The sequence below is a fragment of the Ambystoma mexicanum genome, chromosome 10 (genome assembly GCF_040938575.1).
Source record: "Ambystoma mexicanum isolate Mex_15411 chromosome 10, UKY_AmexF1_1, whole genome shotgun sequence".
NCBI classification, from domain to species: domain Eukaryota; kingdom Metazoa; phylum Chordata; class Amphibia; order Caudata; family Ambystomatidae; genus Ambystoma; species Ambystoma mexicanum.
Window position 1 is genome coordinate 1,289,523,005 of NC_090932.1, and position 18,277 is coordinate 1,289,541,281.

Sequence of the window (18,277 nt, forward strand, 5' to 3'; positions counted from 1 at the left end):
CGCAGTACACATAGTCGTTACCTACAAAATCGACTTCTATACAATTCCAAAAATGTCCCCATATCTTTGCAAACAATCCATTCTTGCCCTGTTTCCTATATAAACGTTCCTCCATAGCTGCCAAATCTCGCATTTCAACCACATTTCGTTCTCTAATGTGGCAGCAGATTTCCAATTCCTAAGGATCATTTTCTTACCCACTGCAGCCCCTCTAAATAACTACTTTTTTTGGCATTGAGTGAGATCATCCAAGATGGAATCATTCCCCAAAATTAGTGTCTCCAATTTCAAACCAATTGTTTCATCCAGGATCTCTTCACAAATTTCCCCAATATCTCTCCAAATCCCTCAAACCTTCCAACGTACCACTCTCCTGAACACATGCCCAACATTCCGGACCATCCTTTAAACCTCTTCTCCATAATTTTTCCGGGGTCCGATAGACCCTGTTCAAGATCTTAATTTGTCTTGTCCGTTCAGTCAATCCCAAGGAACACAGCTTGACATTCTCAAACATCCTTGTCCAAATTTCCACAGTGATGTCAGTGCCAATTCTTCGACTCCATTAAATTCTCAGCAAATCATTGCCATTATATTCATGCAGAATCTGCCTATATAATCGGCTCGCTAAGCCACCCCTCATTCACCATAGATTTCCTCGTAAGAAAGTCCAGATTCAGACTATTTTGAAAATCAATCACATCAACAGCTATCTTCAATTTCCTGTAGTCTGAAAACTTGAAACCCTCAATACGATATTCTCTTTGTAAGTCTCTCTAGCGCTTTTCCATTCACCCTCAGTGAAGAGGTCACCAATCCAGCTGACACCACCTAAAAACCATTCGGGCCAGAATAACATTTTGCCATTCAGTTTAATAGAGGGATTCCGCCATATTGACACATTTGGATCTCTGCATGCATTCACACCCAACAAGACATTCACATTCTTCCAGGAATTTCTCAATGAGGTAGTCAATGTATCTTACAAACCTCTAGATTCTGTGGATAACAATGCCCTAGGCGACAAAGGACCATTAGCCCTTGCCTTGGCTGTAGCCCACACACTAGGATTTGTCACCATGAAATCAACTGTGAAAGCACAATTAAAGGCTAGATGATGGGCCCTGAAATTTGGTACTCCTAGCCCGCCTTTCTCCAATGGTAACTGTAGCTTCCACAGTGTTTGCAAAGTTAAATGACATAGTACTCTTTTCGTTAAATGTATCCAAGGAAGGCTGATGAACATGAATTCAACCTACAAGGAATTCTTTTGTAAAATCCTGGTACTAATCTGGTGTTGATGCGATCTGATTTGTGCCAGGAGATATCTTACTTCGCTTAGGCGTCATGATGCACTCTCATATTGATTTACATCAATCTGTTTCAACTCAACCTAAAAGGATTATTAGAAAGAGCATCCATTGTGACGTATTATTTCTCAATTTATATCTAGTTTATCCAGTCTATTCCAGGGAGCATGATCTCCCAAACCATAATGCATATGTCGTGCATCAAAGAACCCTTAGCCAGCAAACGTAGGTGGATAACAGGCAACCAAACTCCTTCACCCTTACCAGGATTCAGTAGTCCTTGTGGCACAACATGGAAAGAGAGTGTAACACAGACACAATGCAGGGTCCAGTAAGAACAATGGCGATGATGGGTTGTAAAAGAGACTTGCAGGGCCAGGGATCTCACTCCCCTTGGCACAATGGGAAAAACTACCTTTTGAAAATGTTCTCATTGTGGCACAATCACTGTGCATGTAATTAACATGAACTCATTTTCTCCTTCTATTTACATTAGTCTTTCCTGTATCACACCCTCTGTTAATTTACCACCTCATCTGGGGTCCTCCATCCATACTTTGTGTTGGCCAAAATACTATAAAAAGTGCTATTCGCACTTCAGACCTGACCCAGTAGACTTAACTTCCAAAAGGACTAGTGTAGGAAATGGTGCCAGTTCAATGGCACTCTTCATTACAGATGGAGCTGTGACCTTGTTCTTCACATTATTCCCATACCCCTTGATTATGTGATGGCAGTGTGAACCCATAGAACACGCGTTTTAAGTTACATACATAGAGCAGGCCTCAAAGGATAGGTTTATACGGGTTAGGTTCAAGAAAGGAATGCATAGATTTTATAAATAGCACGATTACGTGGCTGGGCTGTATTATGACTTTTTCACATGCATACTTTTTCACATGCGTGTTAAAAACAGATAATTTACATGACAACCTCATCATGCTCAATCCAACTGCCACGTCTGTGAGTTAAATAGGACAGAAGTTAAATCATAAATACTGAATAAGGATCAACAAACGTGCTTCATTATGTTTCATTTAATGTTGAACTATGAAAGCATTCACAGTTCTTATCAAATTATGGCCACCTTTTGTGCCGTCTGCTCCTGCTGTAGGTGATTTCTCTCACCACTATGGAATGTGCCATTTGGGATTAGGGGTAACATCTTGACAATTACATGTTTTTGTTTCTGTAACTTTAGTTTCCTTTTCTTTATTTTAGGAGTTTTCCCTGCCCAGGACTTGGCATAGCGCTTTCATGAAAACCTCTTTGGATTTTCTCATTATTCAGGTAATTTACAAGTGTGCATTATGTAGCTAGTATTTGATTGGTTAGCAAATTTATTTACTTAATGCCAATGTATGCCTTCATGCAAGCCATTATTTTGATATTCCATTTAGTTTTTATTGAACAGATCTCCAAGGGTAAAAAATTCACATTGCAAGCTACTAGCCAGCAAAAAAGAGTAAATTGCCACCTAAATTATATACATACAGATAGCACACCATTTCTGACTTGCCAAGAGTCAATCATCAGCTCGCCAATGGCAAGTAGCGAGTGCAAAGTTGGTAACCCGGACCTCTATTTTGAAAAAAATGTCAGTCAGGGGAAATTCCTGGGCACATCTAGTAACTGTCATTTTCAGGACATTTATTTTTAGACTTGGACAGTCAAACATTGACGCATACAAAATGTTACATGAGAAATTTCTCACATTCTTGAGAGATAAACTAGCTTCATATTAATGTAAGGTCCTCCGTCTTCAGCTAAATGGGTAGTTCACATAGTCTTTCAAGAAACATGTTTCCAATTTACAAACCTTCTTCCGATAACACTGATTCTTCGCTGGAATAAGAATTGTAATTAATGCAATAGATTACACTACATATCTCCCAACACTATTATGCTAAAGTTGGCCTACTGTGCATTACATGACATCTCCCTTCAAGATGCCTAATTACAAGGGCAAGATTCAATAAGGGCTCTGACATTCCTTTGGTCTAATTCAGGTGGAACAAGCAGCTTTGCATTATGTGCGGTCACAAAGAAAGTTTTGCTGAATTTTCTGTTATTTGCCCAACACACACATTAGTCAGACGAAGAACTTGGATCCCAATCTTGAATGAGTCAGGTATTCATCCATGTCGCTTAGCATTATGCTACCTATTAAATGTTGTGTCGCTACGTGTGGAATGGGCGTTATCATCATTGTAGTAGTTTATCTTTAAGGTTTAACATTCGTCTCATTGTGGCATTCTGTGCCCCACGCATCGCCATGCAACTTCTATCCTTTTGAGTTCCAGTTAGACCAGCCATCAATTTCTATACACATACCTCAGAATGAATAGTAGTGTGTATTCTCCATAGTTTGTGGGCCCTTTCCTAAGTAGGTATGTTGCATTGATTTCAGAATAGGGTCTTTAGGTCCGTCAGAATGTCTTCCATGCAGTACAAATACGTAAAGTGTACTGCATTAAAGATACCCTTCCAAGAGAAGCCACTGGAATTTATAGATCATTTTTGAGAAGGTGATATAGAGCGCAGCCAGAAGTAAACACTCAAGTCAAATCTAGCATGCAGTTTAGTGATATTAAGCCTAGGTGTAACCTCACAGCAAACTAAAGCTTCAAACTGAAAGTTTATTATTCATGGTGATTCTTTATTAACAGAAGGAGCATGCTGAAAACATAATTCATTTTTGGGTCGGTTGTCATTGTGATAACTTTGACCCTACCCCAAAGGGAAAGGGCCACTCTATGGAATCGTATGTCTGTAGCAATCTCATCCCAGAGCGGATTCAAATGATATAGAATCCTATCACAAAGACTTTCGTTAAGGTCTAATATCTGTCTTATGTGCTGTAATTAGGTGCCTTTTGCCTTTACGTAGGTCTTTGTGTGCTCTTTATTTAAAGACAATTCAGCAGCGGGAATAACTACTTGCAGGGAGCCCATATCAATTCAAATGTGTTTTACAAAGAGGCACGCCCAGAAAAAATGGTGTAAAAGCGAAAAGAACACCAGTGGCATGCATTTCAGGTCTCCTGGTGATTGAGGGGGATAAGAAATGTAAAGACAGAGTGGTTTAACATGTTTTTGTACTGTGCTCACCAGCCCAAATTCACAAGATCTGTTAACATGGCAGCTGCAATGTCTGTGGAACCCTCTAAGGCTGGGGCCTGTCAGTACTGTTCCCACGGTTGGGAGTGAAGTGCAACAGAGGCAGAATGTAAGTATCCTCAAGGCTAAAATACCTGCTGCGACTGGCATTCCGACATCCAACTGGCAACAGATCAGCCTCTGCAAGCTTTGAATAATCTGAGACTGTGGCTGTTTGGGTCTCCTGTAGACTATACTCTCCACAAAGAAAACTGGTCTGAGGAACATGAGGGGAACATTGATCTTCTGCACTTCAGCAGGAGCAAACGCAAAAATTGGAATTTCCAGCCTAGATTGCTGCAGGGAAATAGTTGACATCATGATTTTACACTTTGCTTGCTGTTCCTGGACATAGTCTTTTCGATCCCACAAAGCTTGCAGAGGACCTTTTGCTAATGGATCAAACCAGCAACTCTTTGTGGCGGTGCCTTTTGAGGATCCGTCTTTCTCTGTGATGATTATAATAGATTTGTCACTGCTCTAAACGGGATCAAGATCCATGGGTGATGGTCCCCAGATCATGTGCTCTTGTCGATCCATTGCCTGGCGCTTCAAGCAGTCATCTATGCTTTAAAGCCTTTCCTCCCAAACCTTGCCTGGTTTTGAGATTAGGGAAAGTGCTATTCCAGAAAGTCTGATTTATTATTATTTTTTTCTGTTTAAGTTTGTACAGACATACAAGACTTCAGCGCACGCGTATTGCGATCTTCGTTGCGTCAATAGTTGAAGCCAGTACAGTTACAATCATAAGTCATTGGGTCCAACTTCAACCCCCCTGTCCCAACTTTCCGGCCTTGGCGGCCCCCCCCAACCCAGGTCGTGCTCTGAGAGTAGGTTCAGCGTAGAAAAGAAAGATAAAGAGAATGCGAAGTGAGGAAAAGGAGAAAAGGCATGATGGTGAGCCCAATTTAGTGGTTGCTACTGCTTATCCCGCCCGTGGCTCTGTGGACTCTCCGGTAAATGTTCGTTTTAGTTTTAGTTTTAGATGTATGGGTATAGTCGCTCCCAAAAGACAGTCCCCTCCAGTCAGGCTAAGCTCCGACTGCCTTTTGAATGCAGCTCGCTCTAGTAGGCATGTCTTGGAAAGTTGTGTGGCCCCTGAGGGTGGTGAGTTGGCCTTCCAGTGAATTACCAGAAGTTTGCGTGCAGTGAAAAGAATGAGGCTGAGTCTGCATACTAGTGCGTCTGTGTGCCAATCCGTCACTTCTGCCCCAAGCATCATCACATTGGGGTTAACACAATGCCTGCCCCCTCTGTTTGAAATGTGCTGGTATACTCTGCACCAATATGGGGTAAGGGCTGGGCAAGCCCACATCATGTGTCCCATGGTGCCCTGAGTGTTACAGCCTCTCCAGCAGTCCGCTGTGGGGGTTATCCCCATCCTAAATAGCTTGGCCGGGGTGAATTACAGTAGTTGTAGGATTTATCTATTCTTGATATTTAGGGAGAGCGTCGGTATGGTGGCAAAGTATTTAAGGATGTCTGATATGTCTATTTGGGCCCCGAGATCCTCAGTCCACGCCATCCTGAGTGTGCGGGTTCTGCCCAGGTTATCAGGGATTGCCATTGAGTAGAACGTGCAAAGATGCGGAAAGATATTGATTTGCTGGTCCATCTCTTTTGCGCATGATGACGGGGCGACAAGGTGAGATTCCGACTGTGTGTGAATGGATTGTGGCCTGTATGGTATTATATTGGAGCTGTTCTCCCTAGTCCAGTCCTAGGGTGCAGCGTGTGTTTGGAATTGCAAAAGGACACTTCCCCTCTAATGACCATTATCTGTACACTCTCCTATTCCTTATCCTGTTTGTGGTGTATTTTCTGTATTAGCCCATATGATGGCACCGCCCGTATGCTAGACCACGCTGGCGCGTCTTGAATTGGTTCCCCCTGTCCGTTCAGTAGTCTATACCATTGGGTGATAGTTGGTTCTACGATCAGGTGTATTTTAAGTTCCCCAGGAGTTTACGCAGCTGTGTGCCCATAATCTCCATTGGGGTTAGCGGGGCCATCAACGCCAATTCCAAGGCCATGCAGCTAGTATCATCGCTCGTGTTCAGTCAACGCTTAATGCAGCATATTTGAGCTGCCTGATGATAGGCTTTCGATGAAGGGGCTGCTAGTCCGTTAGTCTTGTCCTACTGCCACGCGTATTCAAGCTTTCTTCCCTCTCCATATGAATTTGACAATATATTTTGTCTAGTTCTTTGAACATTTTGGGTGATGGGCTGGTTGGCAGCATCATAGCTATATATGTTAGTTCAGGGAATGAATTCATCTTCAGCACATATATCCTCCCTGTCAGGGAGAGGGCCAGTGCGTCCCATCTTCCTAGGTCAAGACTAATGTTTTTTAAGGCCTGTGGGTAGTTTAAGTCTTGGAGGTCCACTAGCGAGACGCTGATATTGATCCCTAGATATTTAATATGTTGCGTTTGAAGTATAAACGGGGCTACCACTTTGGGATCCCAAAGAATATCTTGTTTTAGGGGCATGACCTCTGACTTGCTCTAATTTTATTTTGTAGCATGTCATCGGTCCAATTTTCAGCAGTCATGTCCAAATATATGGGAGGGATAGGGGGCCTTTGCCTATGTAGAGCAGCCGATCATCTGCGTAGAGGGACGCGATGCTCTTCCTCCCCTTGATGCAAGCCCGTCTAACCTGGGTCTGTGCGCAATTTAATCGCTATCGGCTCAATGGACAGAGTGTAAAGGAGGGGGGGGATAGAGGGCACCCTTGCCGCATGCCAGATTGCAGGTTGAACTCTGGGGAGGCTAAGCTGTTGGTGACCACTGAGGCTGTTGGGCCTGTGTAAAGTAGTTTGATCAGTTGTATTAGACGTGGGGGGAAGCCAAACCGCAGTAGTACCCTAAAAATAAACTGCCATTTTACCTTGTCGAACGCCTTCTCTGCATCGACTGCTAGTACCCTATCTTCTGGATCTCTGTCCCCGGTAAATACATGTAGTAGCCTGCGGATATTGTCACTTTAGTGTAAGTTACGGATGAAGCCCGTTTGGTCTTTATGTATTACAAATGGAAGGTATCTTTTTCAATGCACCTTCACTTCACCAGTATTTTGGCATCTGCATTTATCAATGAAATCGGCCTGTAGGAGCCTCCTAATTCCGGGTCTCTTCCGCCCTTGTGAAAGACGATATTTGGAGCGAGCATTGATTGTGTTAGGCAAACCCGGGCTACCAACTCTTTGAACACCTCTTCTAAGTGGGGTGCAAGCTCGTCACTCAAGCGTTTATACAAATCTATGGGAATCCCGTCTGGGCCTGATGCTTTACCGGGAGAGAGCACGGGTATTGCGCTTGCTATTTCGGAGGCTGTGATGTGCGCATCCAGGATGTTGCACTGGTCAGCCGGTATCTTGGGAATAACGATGGAGTCCAGATATGTCTCCCATGTCCTGGGTTGTGCTAGCATCGGATGCAGTATACAGTTCTTGATAGTATTCTACGAATTGTGCGTTGACTCAATCAGCTCCGACTACTAAATTGCCTGCGGCATCCATGATGGAGGCGATCATTTGTGCGACTTGTCTTTGTTTTAAGGCTAACACCATCATAAGCAGTGGCCTGTCACGCTCCAGGTAGTAGGATTGCGACCAGCTAGTGTAAGATTTCTGGGCCCTATCTGCTGTTGTTTGCCTGATCTTTGTTCGCAGTTGCCTGTCCCGAGTCGCTTTATGATGCCTCTCTAGGGTTTTGAGCACTTCTGTCAATCCGGTCTCTGTTTCGTTTGTACGCCCAACGAGAGATGCATTGCCCTCTTACAAAGGCTTTAAAGGCATCCCAGCAAGTAGATCAGGTGTAACCCGGCCCTTGGTTAGTCTCCAAGAACCAGTCTGTCATCTTGCAGCCGCGTCATGAGATCGGGGTATTGTAGTATGCGTAGATTTGGTCTCCACGCCAGGGGCCTACGCGTAGTGTTTGGGAGTGTGATCTGTAATGTGACCGGAGCGTGATCCGAGAGGGTAGTCGGCAGGATTTTGCGGTCAGTGACTAAGTGTAGTGTATTCGCTGGTGCTAACCAGTAGTCTAGCCAGGAGTAGCTGTTGTGTCGGTGAGAGTAAAACGTAAAGTCTTGGTTTTGTCCGTGGGTGGTTCTCAATATATCCTTTAGGCGCAGATCTGTCATTAGTGTCGGACGGGTTGCCTGTTTCCATGGGTTAGCGGTGTTCCCCGAGGGTGTTCCCTGGCGATCTAAGTTTGGGGTCAAGTGCTACATTGAGGTCCCCTCCCCCCTATTATGGTGATATTCTCCATGTATTGGGCACAGGCTGAGAATGTATGTGTGAAAAAGGACTGGGTGTCTGTCGTGGGAGCTTATATGTTTAACGATGTGATAGGGTGTGGGTGAATTTGACCCTCCACAAGCACATACCTTCCCTCCTTGTTCCCGCAGGTGTGCCTAGTTTGGAAGGGGACCCGTTTGTTAATGAAAATGGATACTCCCAGTTTTCCTTGGTGTGGTGAGTGAGCTGCTGTGCCCACCCATCTGCGTTTGTTTCTCAGACTCTACGTTGCTAAAATGGGTTTCCTGTAGGAATATAATATCTCAATTTATGTCTCATGTAGTTTAGCATTCGCCTGCTTTTGATGGGGTGTCACAGTCCCTTGATGTTGAGTGTCGCTAAGGTGATTTTGGTCATAACTTGGGCGTACAACGTGGTCTGTTACGTGGTCTGTTTTGCCTAATCGTGTCAGGCTATGGTGGAAGGTCTGTGTTTGGGACGGTAATATTTGAGCACAACATTTGTCTAATCCCTACAGGAAACCCATTTTAGCAATCAGCATGCTGCCATAGTGTCTGGCCTTGATTTAAACGCTGGGTGTATGGAGGGGTCTTTTTGGAATTGTACATATGTCGTCGAATTTGCTGGTCCTGTTACGAGCACGCTGAGAAGCGGTGTTAAGTGGCCTATAGGGTCATCCTATTATCTCCGGTTTGGGTCCCATCCCTGGGGTCTTCTGCTCACTTCGTGCCATTTCCCTCTCATTTGTTGCCGCTCCTGGCTGGGCGAGGGTGGATTTGCCGGTCTCTGGGTTCCGCATGTCATTGCTTCATAGTCGCCATTACCATATCGGGTTGCTGGAGAAAGCGCCACACTGCTTCTGGATCGTCAACAAGTGCCATTGCTTGTCCAAATGAATGCACCATGTTGCCGGGAATTTGAGGTAGTGTCTCGAAGATCGGATTGAAGACCTTCCGCCGTCTGGATACTTCCATTGAGTAGTCGTCGTAGATCCTAAATTCTGCATCTCACCCGTATTGGGCTCGCCCTATAGGCTTTGAGGATGCCATCTTGAGTTGGAAGTGTAGGAGTCGCATGGTTATGATCCTGGGGCGATCTTTTTGTGCCGGCTTTGGGATTGGTGCACTGTGTACCCTTTCGATGGTGAGGTCTCATGCGTTGTCCATGCGCAGGGCATCTCGGAGGAAATCCTACATGTATGCTTCCAGGTCTGGTCCCTCTGCGTTCTGCGTAAGGCCAACCACTCTCGGGTTGTTCCGTCGGGATCTGTTTTCCTTGTCGTCGAGTCCTCTTCTCCCCCCCACCCCCCAGTCTTTGTACTTCGCGAATGGCCCCATCTAGATGCATCACCATGGTTGTTTGATTATCTTCAGTTGCGCTAATTCGCTGTTCATTATCGGTTATCTTCTAAGTTTAGGCAGTGAGGCATGTCTGTACTTCTTGTAGGTCCTGTTTTATGTCCAACACTGTTGCGTTTGTTTTCTGGGTCCGCTGCCCAATAATTCTCACTTCTGTCAGTATAGTCTGGTGCTGCGCTTGGACATCCATTTCTGGTTTGTTTCTGTTGGATCTTCTTGGTAGGCCGGGTTGTGTGATACTGGGGGTGTCCTTCGGGCCTGGGGTTTCATCACTCTGTTGCATGCCCCTTCTGCAGTCCTTTCTATGCGGGTCTAAGTCTGCTCTTCCTGATTGGGGGGGAGGAGGGAATCCTTCCTGCTTCCACTATTGCTTAATGCACTAACTTCTCAGTTGGAGGGCTGTATTGCGCACAAATGGTATTGGGCTTGAATGATCTTGCTCCAAGAAGTGTGGTGCGCAGGGATCCCCAGCGACTTGGTCAGCTGTCTCCTCCAATATGGGGCGATAGCGTTCTGCTTAGGCGCGGCGAGCACCGTAGCGGCTGTGAGCATGCACGATATCTTTGCGCTTAGTGTTTACTTGTGCATTCTTCCTAATTTCCCTCCCGGCACCCGTAGTCACTAAATTAACCGGTGGGGTGGGGGGCCCTCGCGTGCGGGCCCAGGGGTGGTATGCCTTGTTATTTACGAAGTGTAGTCAGGTGCCTTATTCTTTTCCTGTGCAGGGTGCCTCGGTTTCCCACATTTAGTTTGTATGTCTAATGGCTGCATGCGGCCTGCTCTTGGCGTCCGTGGGGTATGCATGGCCTCGCCTGTTTCCCCGTGCTCGTGCCAGAGGGTCGGGTTTAATCCAAATTGGGCTAGTGCTTTTACTACTGCCCCTCTGCCGGCTCTCTCGCTACCCCTGCTGTGCCAGGCACTTATTAATGGGGTGTGCCTGATGGGCGCCGGACTCCCAGGTTGTAATGGCTGCACCGGTGCTGGAGTCCTGTTGTGCGGGAATTCCTTCTCTTCCGGAGGGTGCTCTTCGCGCACAGTGTTAGCCCTCACATTTACTGTCCGTCCCGGGGACAGGGTGTGGGGGGTCGGGGTCTTCCCGTTGTTGCTTTTTGTCGCGGTCAAGTCTCTCCCGCCTGTTGCTGCTGGGATGAGGTTGCCATCTGCTTCTATTGTCATGGATTCGCTTACGGCATACACTGTACCCCTCGATGGGGATCTGGCGTGTTCAGTCCCCCACACCTCACGGTGCTCTCTGCTCTGTGTCCAGCTTAGTGTCTGCTGGGGCCCGCGTCGGCATGGGCGTGGATGTGGGTGCCCCTGTCACCTCTCGCTACGCTGGGGCTTGGCTTCTGCCTGCCGCTTGCTGTGGGGTTGTCTTTCGGCAGCCGGTCCCTCACTGCTGCTGTGGGCGGCTTATATCATGCCAGGGCCTGTGTGGGGGACTCCTCTGTTTTGGTGGGCAAAGCTGTCTGCAATGGTTCCAATACAGGCCGCCTGCCACTATCAGGGATTGTATTGTTGGCTCCTCTGTGCGGATTTCTTTTAAATTTCAACGCCTTCACCCCTGGGCATTGCGATTTGCTTTCACCTCCATACTGGATTGATTAACCCATTCCGTGAAGGTCTGTCATGACAATGTATGCTGTCGTTGTCAGGAGCTTCTTTAACCCACGGCCATCTTGCTCGGGCTCTCGAGAGCCCCCTCCAAGTATGATTTTTTTTTATTCCACCTTTTGGAGGTGGAGGTAAAAGCTAGATGGCCCCAACATTATTTAAAACCTGTTTTACTGTACAGAAGGGAAGTGCAAGCTCTTCTCTTCAATAGAGTAAAAAATCATTTTTTAAATCGCCATGGTAAGGGGATGCAAAGATGGACATCTCCGGTGTCCCCCTCACCCCGCCTTACGAATGTAGTGCACCAAAGTGGTGAGAATTGATCCTTTTGTGCTCTTGTAAAGACTAATACTGTTAATTTTATATCTAATTAATTATCCATTTCCATCACGACAATGAAGTTGGGAATGGATAACAAATATACATTTTATGGTATTGTGAAGGTGCGAAGATAGGAGACTAACACAGTAAGGGTATGTTGGTTGTTAAATATTTTATTATTGACTCAAATGAAAACCTATCTATCCATACTTCTAAGAGATTTCCCCACCTCAAACAAAACACATTCACCCAGTATCGTGTTTTCGTCGACCTCCCAACAAGCGCCCTGCCATCCCAGCCCTCTCTGGGGCTCACTGGATTTCTTCGGTAGCTTCTGGGCTTTTTCTTCTTGGTCGAGTGCCGTCCCTGTTAACATGGCTCAGCAGACTCTATGCAGCCCCTTTTAATGCTCAGGCGGCAGTCCTCTGGCGTTCCGGCTCCTTTCACCAGCGGGATGTACTCAGTTTGTCTTCTCGTCTGAGTCCCTGCCTCAGAACTTTCCCGGATATGACTTCCAGCGGGACACTGTCCTGTCCTTTTCTGCTTATCCCGTTTCAGTCCGCACACAAGTTGCCAAACTCCCAGTCCACACCAGGAGGAAGTCTCCCTCTGTTTTCCCTCTTTGCTTAATTGACGTTGGCCAATCAGGTGACAAAGAAGACTCAACGGTGCATTCTGGTTCTCACGAGTGCACTTTATTAGTCGGCTCCCCTTCTTCATTTCAGTACTGACTTCACTTGCCCATGAGAAAACATACCTTTTTTGTTTTTCTTTCTCTCTCTCTCACACGTTTTGGCTTTGGCATGTCTCCCACTATATCTTTAAGGGTTACCCATGTCACAAAGCGTTTATCTTGAAATAATTGCACCCATCCCACAATTCCCTTAGCGCCCCATTGTTTGGCTGCCTCTCTATCCCGGGTAAGAGGTATATAACCGCCCAGATTGGCATGCTTGGATGATATAGCGTGTCTATACCATATATGTCAGCAATTCTGGGCCATGATGTCGTTGTGACCATTGTGGGATCGATAGTATTGTACCATTTTGGGCGAGCTGTCAGGCCATGGAGTAGAATGGTCGATTTTGGTAAGGGGGTTTCATTTAATGTTCCCTTGGGGTTGAGGAAATCTGTCGGCCACTGAGCGGCATAGTCTGCTTGTGCCGCCAGATAGTAGATTTCAATGTCTGGTGCCGCTAAACCTCCCTGTTGATATTGGTCGGTGAGTACCCTCCATCTCAATCTGGAATGTCCGCTCCACGTGAATGCAGTGTATGCCTGCCCAATTTTGCTAACAATGCCTTGCCCGGCCAGACCGGTACTATGCTGAATATATAGAAAAGTTTAGGGAGAATTATCATTTTTGAGGGCGTTTTTTCCCATCATTGATGTAGGTAGGGCGCTCCAGAGGGCCAATTTGGCGCTTAGGGGAATCTGCGAGGGCGTCGTAATTCAGTGCACGCACGTTCACCCCCAGGTATTTGATATGTACCGGACTCCATACAAGGCCATGAAGGTTGGTCGGTTTAACTGGTGCCTCTGTGAGTGGGAACATTTCTGACTTTTTAGCGTTAGGTTTCAGGCCAGAGTATTCGCCAAAACATTGACCGCTGATAAGACCTTGCCTAAAGTGCGTTCGGGTATTTTTAAATATATTGGAATGTCATTGGTGTACAGTGTGATAATCTCTAGTTTGCCCTCCAGCCGCAGTCCGTACATGCTATATCTAGCCCTTAGTATGGCCGCAAGGGTTCTATCACCTGTGCAAATTGGAGGGGGGGACAATGGGCAGTCTTGACAGTGCCCCATAACAGCTCTAGTAGTTCAGATAATGTGCCATTGATGCTTAGCCTAGCGTACGGGCGTGTGTAGAGTATATTTACCCATTTAATGAAGTTGGGGCCAAACCCATGGTTTTGTAGGACCCTGAATAGAAACGGCCAGTATACTGTGTCGAAAAGCCAACTTTTAGCTAATTTTTTTAAGGCAGGGTACAAGTGTTTGTTGCGAATATGAGCTGGCAGAGTGTTCTGGAGTGTGAGAGCTGTGACGCGGAAGCTGCCGCTGCCTGCTCTTATTCAGGGGGGGGTGATCGGAGACAAATTAGCACTAGGTCTGAGATCACGTTTGGACAGACTGGGTAATAGTCATTTAGATATTGGGGCGTGTTTCTGTGTAGACCGTGATGTGTGATGGTTAGTGTTTTGAATTCCACCCGGGCTTTGAATGGGCGACAATGTGCTTTGCGTCTAGTGGTGGAGATGTGGTCGGATCTTTTGAGGCCAAGGGCAGCGCTTTGATTTGGAGGAGTTGGAGTTTGGAAAGATTTGTTTTGGAGGTTCCTGTGAGTAATACATTGCAGTAGTCTAGTTTTGACAGTATGAGAGCACTGGCGAGCGTGATGCAGTTAGCTGGCAAGAGGAATTGTCTCCTCAGTGCAATGAGTCTAGATGTGTAATAGGTGGATGATGAGAGGGCTTTGTTTTGTGTATTGGAGATATTGGATTCTAGATAAGACTCCTAGTGTCTTTATTTGCCTTGAGACCTGAATGGATGTGCCGTCAATGTAGGAGGAGAAGGTGGGATCGAGGTGTTTGATCCTGTGCGGTGAGACAATTATAAGAAGCTCAGTTTTCTCATCATTTAGGCAGAGGTTATGAGTGGCCATCCAGTTTTGAATGGTAATGTAGACTTCATTGATTTTGGTGGTATCAGCAACATAATCACCAGAGAGCGGGATGAGGATTTAGAATAGGTGTTATAGAAGGTGGGGGAGAGGCAGGACACTTGTGGTACACCTAGGGTGACTGGGATCGGGTCAGCCGCCTCGTCCCATATGGCTAGTTGAAGACCTACTGGGAAGCAGAATGACCTCGCAGACTGGTGGACAAAGCCTCCTGGCACTATGGAAGCTGGAGAAATACGGAGGAAAAGAACCATGTGACAAGGAGATTGGGGGGACTGCAGAGTGACTTCAGTCCTGCAACAGCAGCCCCAAAAGTCCTGCGGCTGCCTACAAACATCCTGGAGGGTCAGGAGCCTCACAAATCACACAGCAAGGTAAGCGGGTGGCCAATAAAGTGCTGGGGGGGGACTCCGAAGGTTGTATGCAATACAATGGGGCGAAGGAAATTGCCAATACCGGGTATGGGACCCGTACCACAGGAGAGTCTCATGTTCTTGGCCATCCGATAGTACTTTGTAGGAAAGTTAACCAGGTCTACCCTGGAGATCATTAAAGAAGAAATGCACCCATATAAAGATCATCACTGCTCTTCATAGTCAAAATACCTGACAGGGTAATGAAACAGGTGGGCTGTGAGATGAGAAGCTGTAAGAACCAGGGGATGGGAGTCATTCCCCCTCATGTTTGTGAACATTGTAATAAAGGCCAACGGCAGGGAGTCATTCTCTTGGCATTGCGAGAAGCCTAAGAAAGGCCAGGGGAATGGAGTCCTCCCCCCCGCTCTCCTGGCATTGTGAACATTGTGAGAAGACTGAGAAAGGACAAGGGAAAGGAGTCATTCTCTTAACATGAAGGTTTTGAGGTGCAACTTTGCTTTATTTGTAAACAGAGAAATTTTCAATCTGGAGCATTATGTGGTGCTTTTGAAAAGAACTGCAGCCTGGGGAAGAGAGCCATTCCCTCGGGGAATAGTCCCTCCAGACTGCTGGCATGGTAGTCTGCTCTTCTAATGAAGAAGGGAGCCATTCTTCTGCATCGAGCAGACTCGCCAACCTTTTAGGTTAGTTAGAAGTGCAGGGGAAGGAAATAGGTTTTGACACAGGATGGTGGACGTTTGGTGATGGACATCCTGACATATCCTTAGTATTAAGTTGAGGCAGGGACACCCCTCTTAGTAATAGGGTCAGATGAGGTTTATTGTCTTACAAATAAGTCTTTAGCAACAATCCTGCCACGTCTGTCTGTCTCATCCTTCCAGTCTCCTCCTTACACACCCTTACAGTGGTCAACCATCCCTTCCATGCTAAGGGGCTATTTCAGTCTCACCACCTATTGACCACTCGCTAGGTTCAAGACAACTTTTCTGATAGCTAAGCCTGACTGTCCTCTCCAGCTGACTCCAAAGCCATAGTCGTCTTCATCTATGCACTTGTCCTTTGGCCGGAGGCTTGCTTTTAATCAGGCATCAGTGTTGCAAAGCTACTAAATCTTCTGTGGACTTCTTTTGCAGATATGCCATGGACAACAGTAAAATTAGAGTAAGGTAATTGCGGCAGATCCTTCCCCAAAAAACGGGGACTGATCCAAAATTGCCTTCCTTTCCAAAAGCACATGGCAAAAAGCAGCAAACAGCGTGGCCACAGATCTCCACACTCTGCAAAATCAAACCTTGTATCCCCTGCATAACTTCCAAGCCCATCTGATTTCACAAATCAACGCACGTGCCCTTATTGGACTTTGATCTGCCCACCCCCATCCCCCAAGGCAGCTCACAGCCCACGATTAGAGGTGCACACAAATTCAAGCATATCTTTCCTACACTGTGTAACCTCACTAGCTCATATCCTAACAGGATCATATTTCAAACTGAATTTGTCACCTACAAAGTAATCACGAACGGAACACCCATCTACCTGATGGCTAAACTACACATCTCTGAAGACTCTTGGGCCTCACTTAGCAAAACTACCATCATGTTGATGTCCAAGCTAGCTTCTAACGAGATGACTCGCAAGCAGTCCTTCTCCTGCCACACCTTACCATCTGGGACTCAATCTTGGCAGAGGCTCAAAGTGCCCCCACTAGCCTCCAGTTCCGCAAAATCCGAAAGCGTGACTTTTCAACAATACCTGCTGGACGAATAAAAGTCCCTCCCTCCCCAACACCAACAGTACTGCGGTACTGAATAAAATGTGAAGTCCAATGCTGGCACCCTCTTATTGTAAAGCACATCACTGCTCTTGAGCTAGGTTTACACAATATGATATGGATATGATATGGCATTTATAACGCGCCTATACACAAGTGTTTCAAGGCACAAACGAGGCAAGGGAGGGGGAACAGAGGGAAGACAGACAGCGATCCTACTAGGCCAGGTGTCATTCTGATCGCGCAAGTTAATGGGAAGGGGGAAGAGTGCGGGCCAATACATGGGATAAATAGAATAAATAACAATAAGTCAAAGTAGGGCCAGCTAGTGGCAAGGGTAAGTACAGGCATCAGATGTCAAGTACTAGTAGGGGGACTGTGGGGATACAGAAAACAGCCCCCAATTGCGGGGGTTGGCAGGAAGGCAGTGCAGGTGTGTGACTGGTGGGGGGAGGGGTCCTGGGCCAGAGATCAGAGGGGGGAGCCAGGTATCCAGTGCAGTTTCAGTTCCAGCCAGGAAATTCAGCAGGGCAGAGGAGGAGAGAAAGAAGCAAAGAGAAAAAGGTTTTGAGGTGCTTCCGGAACCGGAGATGGTTCTCCAAGTTTCTCGGAGGCTGTTCCAGAGGGAGGCCCCAGCCGAACAAAGAGATCTACCACCAACTCCTTGCTTGGTGAAGCGACTGCACATCCACCTCCAATTCCCTCAGTGTCAAAGAGCTCGAGAAAGAAAATATTTAGGAAGAGGGTTGAAGGTATTGAGGCCCCAGAAGGCCTTGTGGAAAATGCAGAGGCTTTTGAACTTAATCCTCGCAGCCACTGGGAGCCAGTGCAGAGATTTCAGTCCTGGAGAAATACAAACCCTGGGCTTGAGGCCAAGGACAAGTCTTGCAGTCCTGTTATGGATGTGTTGTAGAGGGCGGAGAGTAGAAGCAGGCAGATTTAGAAAGAGGCTGTTGCAATAGTCCAGCCTAGAGAGAACCATAGCTCTGGAGACAGTGAGCTTCGGGGGAAGGAGAGGCAAGGAAGAATACTTCTGAGGAGGTGAAGCTGGTAGTGACTTCTTAGAGACGTCCGAGATGTGAGGAGAGAAGGAGTGTGTAGAGTCTAAGGGCGGCACACGCGAGGCTTTTAGCTTCACAGGTGGGAGCCGGAAGAGGGCCAAGAGAGGCCGGCCAGAGAGTGACCGGAAAGGAGGGAGTGGGTGTGGCGATGAGGAGAATCTCAGTCTTGCTGGCATTAAGGCAGAGATCATTGGCGGCACACCACTCCTGGATGGCGGACACAGTCTGAGATGAGAGAGGACGAAGAGGAGGCTTAAGGTAGCTTGAAAATGGGCTGTGTCATGCGCATAGCACTGGAAGTTGGAGCAGAGCGCGGCAATGCAGTGGGCAAGGAGTGCCAGGTATTGGTTGAA

The 18,277-nt window shown here is 46.7% G+C and overlaps 1 protein-coding gene across 6 annotated transcripts in view; it reads left to right on the plus strand.

Moving 5' to 3' along the window:
- The window catches only part of MTMR3 (myotubularin related protein 3), a 2,389,252-nt gene that overhangs the window by 298,428 nt on the left and 2,072,547 nt on the right, over nt 1-18,277 (plus strand). For all 6 annotated transcript variants that reach the window (XM_069619294.1, XM_069619290.1, XM_069619289.1 and 3 more), the window contains exon 2: nt 2,532-2,600. The gene's annotated coding sequence lies outside the window, so the exon portion shown is untranslated. The remainder of the gene's footprint in view (nt 1-2,531; nt 2,601-18,277) is intronic.